We start from the raw sequence: 9,003 nt of genomic DNA on the forward strand, positions 1-9,003 counted from the left end.
AGAGAGAGAGAGAGAGAGAGAGAGAGAGAGAGAGAAAGAGAGAGAGAGAAAGAGAGAGAGAGAGAGAGAAAGAGAGAGAGAGAGAGAGAAAGAGAGAGAGAGACAGAAAGAGAGAGAGAGAGAGACAGACAGAAAGAGAGAGAGAGAGAGAGAGAGAGAGGAAGGAAGGAAGGAAGGAAGGAAGGAAGGAAGGAAGGAGGAAAGAAAGAAAGAAAGAAAGAAAGAAAGAAAGAAAGAAAGAAAGAAAGAAAGAAAGAAGGAAAGGAAGGAAGGAAGAACGAAAGAAAGGAAGAAAGATAAATTTTAAAAAGGGATCATCAGGAGATTAAATAGAAAAGTCTGTTCCTCAAGAACTATAATAAGAGAAAAGTCAGAAAAATGTGAAATATTTGTTAAAGTACTATGTTTGAAACTATTATGAACAAATAGTATACATGTGAAAAGAAATGAAATGTAATTTCTATGAAGTCTTTGTAATTAAAAATTCAAAAAATGGTTAAAATATCAAGCACAAATCTGAGGATAAAATTGTTTAACTAGAGATATATTTATATAAATATTTGTATGTGAGCACAATGAAAAACAGATAGACTGTATGAAAAAATATTTAAAAAATAGACCTGAAGATATATATACATAGCATGATGCAAAATATGTCTTATAGGAATTTCAAAATAATAAAGAAAATGGTGATGAAGCAATAGTCAAAGCAATATACAAAGATGAAATTTTAAGAGATGATGAGTCTCATAACCTGAGATTAAATCAATATACCAATTCAAGGACGACACCAAAAGCAAATCCACATCTGAACATTTGGAATGCAATTAAAAAATACAACTAGAAAGAAAATTGTAAATGACATGAAAGAGAAAAGTAGATGATAACTAAACTATACCAATTTGTTTTCAGAAAAAAGTTGAGTTCAAGAGTATTGTTATTTTCAAACTAACTAAAAATTAGATTTACTATTATAATTCATAACTGAGAAGTGTACTAAACTCTCAACTTCAGAAAGAGGAAATTAAATTCAGAAGGAAAGAATCTAAAAAGCAGTTAAAATTAATAAACAGTAATAAACATAAGTAACTATTGACATAATAAAAATGATGATTAATTTTGGATGGCTAAAGAAAAAGAGCAAGTGAAATACTAAATGATAAAAGGGAGATTATTAAAGAGTAATAATATTTAAAATATTCTTAAAAATAAAATATTCTTAAAGACTCATATCTAGATAAATTTAGTCATTAAAAATTTTTGATCTTTTTTCAAGTGATTTTTTTAAAGATTTAATTGTAACCAATGGCATATAAATAGTATATGTCACATAAGTCATTAAATATGAAATTTGAATAAGGAAAATGTGAAAAATTTGAGTAGTAAATTGACTTAAAGGAATGTCATTAATAAAAAGAAACCTTGAAAATACTTGGTCCAAAAATCCAACAAACAAAAATATACAAGTAGAGCTATAATAATTTTTAATGGATTAAGACTCAATTTTATTATTTTTCTAATATTTTAAGAAACAAGTAATTTTCTTGGTATTTTTCTAAGTAAGTTTCTAACACAGGTAAAAAGGATGAAGGCTTTCAGCTCATTTTAACCTCACTTTTTATATTACTGGATTTGGCTTGCTAATATTTTAATTAGATATTTGAAAAAAATATTCATTGGAGAAATTGATCCATAGTTTTTATTTTAATGTCCTTGATAGGGTTTGATATAAAGATTATCCTCACTTAATAAAAAAGGAGCTAAGAATTATTTTATCTTTATTAAGTGGAAGAGTTCGTATCTTTCCCTTGCTTAAATATTTTGAAAAATTTCTAGTGAAATCTAAATCTTGAGATTATTGTGGGATTTTTAAAATAATGAATGTAATGTTCTGAACAGAAAAAATACTATTGATATTTGTCTGCTTCTCCTTTTAGTATTGTTGTTATATTTTTTTTAAAAAGTAGCATCTAAGTTGTCAGATTAATATAACTTTTTAAATTTAATTTATGAATTTATTTTCACCAATATGATTTTTTATTTGTCACCATTAAATGTCTGAATTTCAAACAGATGCTTGTGCTGGTATCTCATGTCCTTCAGCTCATTCAACGTTAGCACTGGTCTCACATCCAGTAGCTTTTCCAGAATTACTACCTTTACCAAAAAGATCTATAAGCTATCCCAGTTCAAATTTGGGATTCATCAGCATTTTTACTTTTCTAACAAAGACATCAAGGAGTGGATAAATAGACTAAGAAGATTTTTTTGTGTCTTTTTGTGATGCTGCCTGGAATCAATTTATTGACTTCTTTTAAGTCATTTGCACTTCTCAGGTCATGATTTGCATTATCTTTTTTTCGAAATTTGGTAGACCAGTTGGTACTGAGCAAAGAGGGTCTTACAAATCTGATTGGTGCATTTTTTAGTAAAATGAACACAAAATAGACCAGGCAAACAACCATCAGTAGTCTTATCATTGACACGGGCTTTCATCATGGTCCACCATTTTGTGACCATGGAACACATTTTGTCAAGGTTAAGATCTATGCCACAAAAACTAGTTGGACAATTTATTTTCTGAGTATCCTCAGTAATTAGCTTGATTTTTCTAAACATAACTTCATCATTCTGCAGATCAGCAGGGCTCATCTTAAAAGCACGACCCTCGAGGTCATCAGATGCAATTTTGCTTAGCTGAGTTCTTGTGACTAGTGTTTTGCCAGTATTTCTTGCATTGGACATAGCTGGTGCTTTCACATCATACCAATCTCTCTTAGAAACTGGATCAACTACTCTCCTCTGAGCTCCCTTTGACACACTTCATTAGGCATTTGCTCTGGTCGAGCATATATTCTTTAAATTCTAATATCTCTAAGATCTGAATATCTTTAAGGTCTATCTTTAATATCTAATATATTTTTAAAGTTTATTTACTTATTTTTGAGAGAGAACACACACATGCACAAGCAGGGAAGAGGCAGAGAGAGAAAGAGAGATAGAATCCCAAGCAGGCTCCATGCTGTCGGTGCAGAGCCTGACATGGGGCGTGATTTCACAACGCTGGGATTAATAACCTGAGCCACAATCAGTCTGAAGTCAGACGCTTAACCAACTATGCCACCCAGGCATCCCTCTAATATCTTTCTGATAGTATAAATTTATCACGTTTTCCCCTTAATTAGTCTTACTAAATTTTTATTTATCTTGTTATATTTTTTAAAATTTAAATTTTACTTTATTGGTTTCCTCTACAAATAAAGGGAAAGATGCTTACTTTATAATTTAATACTTTGTGCTTAAAACATTTTTAATGTTTTATTTATTTTTGAAGAGGAGAGAGACAGGATGGGAGTGGGGGAAAAGCAGAGAGAGAGACACAGTATTCGAAGCAGGCTCCAGGCTCTGAGCTGTCAGCACAGATCCGGACACGGGGCTCAAACTCCCAAACCAGAGATCATGACCTGAGCCAGTCAGAAGCTCAACTGACTGAGTCACTAAGGTGCCCCTAAAACTTTCTGCTTTTATATTTACTTTTTTTCCTATTTTATTTGACTATTCTAACTTTAAGCTGGGGAAGTCTGCCTTTAACCCCTCCACACACACTACTTCATAAAAATAACTCTTGTCAAATTTAGCAAGACCCCCACATTCCTATCTCCATATGAAATTTTCTTAAGAATGTTGAATATAGGTTGTTGATCTTTATATAATAATAAATACATAATATAATTACTTCGACTGTAGCCTCTAGAGACAAAATTTCTGATGTCATATTCTTGCTCTGCTCTATCACCTTTGGTAAATTGCTTTATCTCTCTGCATATAGTTTTCTTTATCATTATAATAAATATTCCAAATATGACACATAATTAATTGAATTGATACATGTAAAATTCTTAAAGCAAGCCTGGAACATATTTAAATTCTTAATATTTGTTTGCTGTCATCATTATATCCTCATGTTTGTTTTCATCTAAGCAATTGTGAAAATTACAGTATATCCATTTCCAAAACTTGGTCACTTACAACATGTGGTTTTCAAACTTTCATTGATGTGTGAATGGTCTGAGTTGATTTCGAATATATTTTGGGTCCTAAATAAAATATTTTAATTTAATAAGTCTGGGTAGGATTCAAAAATTACATTTCCAATAATTATTCCAATTGTTCTAATAATGTAGGTGGTTTACAGAGCACATTTTAAAATCCCTGCTGACCAAGATTATCTCCTTGACCACACTGTAGTCAGATTTTCTCGAGTATGCCTCCATCTTGGCCTATAAAGACCTGAAGGAACATTACTGTAGTTTCTAACAGCTCCAGGCAGTACCTTTAGGATGTCTCTAGACCCCCTTCAAGTGCTGGCTTGAGAAAACTCAAGGCCATCATAAGAATTTACTCTCTGTTGTAGCCAGTGTCACAAGATAGGGTCCCTGTTCCTCAGTGTCTGTGCGATGGGGATGCTTACCTTGGTGAGTACCAGGGAGAAAACCCAGATGGGTTTCACTTGGACTAGCTCTACCTCCTTGTGCTTTTTGTGATTTTTCACTTCTCTGATGGCCAGAGCCCCTGACATTTCCACTCCTTTCTATTTTCCTTTCAAACATCAGATCACCTCTCAACAAATCAGAATGCAGTTTAGCACTTTCCCCTACAATCAGTAGTTATGGAATAAAATCTGTTCTCCTTGAAATTAATGTCTGGCTGTGTTTATCTTTGGCACTGCCCTACAATTACCATTACTTTAATGTAATTTTGAAATAAATATTATGATGTGAGTCTCTCAAATTTTATCAAACCTTTTTTTTTTCTTTTTTGTACTGCTACTTGTAAACTATGTGCTTTATAAAACTCCCAGGTTGGGGCGCTTGGGTGGCTCAATGGGTTAAGACTGGGGCTTTTGGCTCAGGTCATGATCTCTTGGTTTTGTGAGTTTAAGACTTGGGTCAGGCTCTAGACTGACAGCATGTAGCCTGCTTGGGATTCTCCCCCTCTCTCCCTCTACCTCTGTCCCCCAGACCCCCACACACTGTCTCTGTCTCTCTCAAAACAAATAAACCTAAAAAAATAAACCAACCAGGTGATTGTTACCGGACAAAATATTTAAACCCATAAATCTAACCATGGTCTTGTTCTTTTTCACTATTAATGTGAAGAGTATAATTTTAAACTCATATTTGTTCAATTTATCTATAAGTCTATCCTTATTCCAGGGCCACACTGTCTTGATTAGTGTAGATTTGTAGCAAGCTTTGACATTGGAAAATGTTTAAGTGTTTGATATTATTTTCCTGTCAAGTAGTTTTGGCTACTCTGGGTCCCTTGCATTTCTCTATAAACTTTAATATCAACTTGCCAGTTTTCACAAGCAAAAAGGCCTGCTGGGTTTTGAAAGTGACTTAATTATATCTATAGATCAATTCATGACAAATTGCCATCTTAATGCATTTAGTCTTCTAATTCATGAACATGGAATGCCTCTCCATTTGTTAAAACCTTCCTTCTCACAGCGACATTTTGTAATTTTCAATACACAAGTCTTGTACTACTTCTGTTAATGTTACTTCTAAATATTTTATCCATTTTTCATGCAATTGTGAATGGAATTGTTTTTCTTAATTCATTTGCAAATGTTCACAGCTGGTATAAAAATTTAATTAATGTTTCTATATTGATGTTAAATCCTGTGATTTCTGTCCTGACTTTACTTAAAAGCTTTAGTAGTTTTTGTGTGACTTATTTGGGTTTTCTATGAACAGAACCAGGTCATCTGCAAATAAAACAATCTTACTTCTTTCTTTCCAATTTGGATACCTTTGATTTCTTTATCATTTTCTTCTGTTTTCCTTTCCTATTTCACTATCTATACACCTTCAACGCATGCAATGTTGAATAAAAGTGGTGAGAGAAGGCATTTGGGAATAAAATGGCAAGAGGAAAGCATTTGGTGTTTTACTATTTTATTTTATTACTTAAAAAATTTTTTTTAACATTTATTCCTTTTTGAGAGACAGAAGGCAAGCAGGGGAGGAGCAGAGAGAGAGGGAGACACAGAATCCAAAGCAGGCTCCAGGCTCTAAGCTGTCAGCACTGAGCCTGATGCAAGTTTTCAATTTAGTGGTGAAACACCAAATGCTTCCCCATAAAATCAGGAGAAAGCTAGAGCTATAGGATTTTCAAGGACGCTCTTTACCAGTTTCAGGTAGTTCTCTTCTATTCCTAATTTGTTAAAAGTTAACATCAGTGGATATAAGATTTTTCAAAATGTATTTGTGCATCTAACAGTGTGATCATGAGGCTTTGGCCCTTTATTTTATTAATATGGTGCCTTACATTAATTGATCTTGGGATATTAGGCCAACCTTTGAATTCCTGAGATAAACCTCATGGGGGCATGGTGTATATACAATCCTTTTCTATTGTGGCTGGATTTATTTGCTAAGATATTCCTGAGGATTTTCACATCCATATTCATGAGATCTACTGGCTAGTACTTTTTTTCCCCTATTGATGTCTGTTTTTCCTCCTTCTAGTGACAGGATTACAGTAGTAGTTGCCTCACAAAATGAACTAGGAAGTATTCCCTTCAGCTTTATTTTTCCCAAAGAACATTTTCCATTTCTGTTACTACTTTCTCTGTCCGGAAAAGTTCACAAGGCGTGGTTATTACTTCCTCCTTATAATGATTAATTAAGTTCACCAGTGTAGCATGGGAGGCTGGTCTTTATGAGAAGATATTTACTCACTAATTTAATTTCTTCACTTGTTATACATCTATTCATATATTCTTTTGTTGTTCTTATTGCTCAGATTTAGTATTTTTTATCTGTTTAGGAAATTTTCTATGTCATCCACATTGTCCAATTCGTTGGAAAAATGTTATTCATAATATTCGTTTCTGATCTTTTTAATTTATGTAAAATCATTAGTGATAGCATCCCTTTTATTCCTAGTTTTGATAATTTGTGTCTATTGTCTTATTTTCTTGCAAGCTCTAAATAAATATTGACAAGTCTGTTGATTTCTTTCAGTAAAATTCTGGAGATTCACTTTTGTATTATTTTTTGTATTTGATAACATTTCTTTTCTAATCTTATTTCCTTTTTTGTTTGCATTGGACTTAATTTTCTCTTTTATTTTCTAGCTTTGTAAAAACAGCTTATTGCTTTGAAATATTTCTTTACTAATACAGGCATTTCCATTATAAATATTCATCTACACACTGTTTCAGATTCATGCCATTAATTTTTATATGTTGTGTTTTCATTTTGTTCACCTCAAAATATTTTCTGATTTTCTTTGTGATTTATTCTCTAATTCATTGATTGTTTAGAAGTATGCTGGACAAATTCCAAATATTTTTGAATTTCTCAAGTCCTTTTTTCTTTGATTTCTAATGTAATTCCCTGGTGATCAAAGAACATTTATTGTAAGAATCCAATTATCCTAAATTTATTGAGAATTCGTATGGCCTAGCACACAATCTTTCCTGGAGAATGTTACATATGCTTTTTTATGTTCCTATTGGATAGTGTGCTTTACAAATGTCCATGTGATCATCTTCATTGGTAGTGTCTTTAACAATCTTATGTCTCAAGTCCTTAGGAGTGTTGCTGATTTTCACTCTAGCTGATTAGCTATTGTTGGGAGCAGGGCATTGAATTCTCCAAATACTTTTGTGAAATTTTCTATTTCTTCTATCAATTGTCAAAATCTGCTTCAGGTACTTTTTTAATCTTTTGTCAGGTGCGTGTGTGTTTATAATTTTTATACCTCCCAAGTGAATTGATCTTTTATAATTAAAAAGTGCCCATCTCATATCTAAAAACAAATTTTTCTTAATCTCTTTGATATTAGGGTTGCCGCTCTAGCTTTCTCATGGTTGCCATTGCATGGTGTATCACTTTCCAACTTCATACTTTTGATTTGTCCATGTCTATGACTCTGAAGAGTGCCTTTTATATATGGTAAATATTTGGATCTTTTTAGGTTTTGTTTGTTTGTTTCCGTTTGGTTTTTTGTTTTTATCTCGTCTGACATCTGTCTTTGGGATAGAGGTTTGCTTTGTTTTGTTTTGTTTTACTGGGAGAGACACAGAGAGAGCTAGTGAGGGAGTGGCAGAGACAGAATCCCAAGCAGCCTCCATGCTGTCGGCACAGAGCCTGACACAAGACTGAAACTCACAAACTGAGATCATGACCTGAGCCCAAACCAAGAACTGGAGACTTAACCGACTAAGTCACAGCACCCTCATCAGAGTTGTTAATCCATGCATGCTTAAGACTGTTATTGACATGGCTGGATTTATATTTACTATTTTGACATTTGTTTCTTGTATGTTTGAAATTTGTTTCCATCTCTTTCTCTCTCTCTCGCCTTTACTTCCTTTCTTGCTGTTATATAGATAATTATCTAATGTGCCATTTAAATTCTTTTGTTGAATTATTTACTGTGGTGTTTTTGGTAGATATTTTCTTAGGTGTTGTTCTAGGAATTATGGTATACTTCTTAATGGGTCAAAACTTCTAGTTTCTTTACATATCTCATACTGTTTTGTTAAAAGCTGAAATTTTTACATTTTTTTAATGTCTACTTATTTTTGAGAGAAAGAGCAACAGACTATGAGTCAGGGAGGGGCAGAGAGAGAGGGGAACACAGAATCCAAAGCAGGCTCCAGGCTCTGAACTGTCAGCACAGAGTCTGACCCAGGGCTTGAACTCACAAACATGAGGTCATGACCTGAGCCGAAGTTGGACACTTAACTGACTGAGCCACCCAGGAGCCCTAAAAGCTGGACTTGTAGAATTATATTACAGCAATATTGCAGTGACTCCAGACTCTGATTCCCACCAGGATTGATATTTGCTTCTATTTTTATGTTTATTAGTGACCTGGACGAACTAGTGGCCTGCGACCACACAGAGACCCATGTCTCTGCTCAGTTACTTGTTTCTGTTTCTGTTTTTTTTTTTTTTGATTCTTGTTTTTATTTTTAAGGTG

The 9,003-nt window shown here is 33.2% G+C and overlaps 1 pseudogene; it reads right to left on the reverse strand.

The window, feature by feature from the left end:
• Nucleotides 1-2,065: 2,065 nt before the first annotated feature.
• LOC115302162 lies at nucleotides 2,066-4,579 on the reverse strand (annotated as a pseudogene).
• Nucleotides 4,580-9,003: the final 4,424 nt, after the last annotated feature.

The sequence above is a fragment of the Suricata suricatta genome, chromosome 9, assembly GCF_006229205.1.
Source record: "Suricata suricatta isolate VVHF042 chromosome 9, meerkat_22Aug2017_6uvM2_HiC, whole genome shotgun sequence".
NCBI lineage: Eukaryota > Metazoa > Chordata > Mammalia > Carnivora > Herpestidae > Suricata > Suricata suricatta.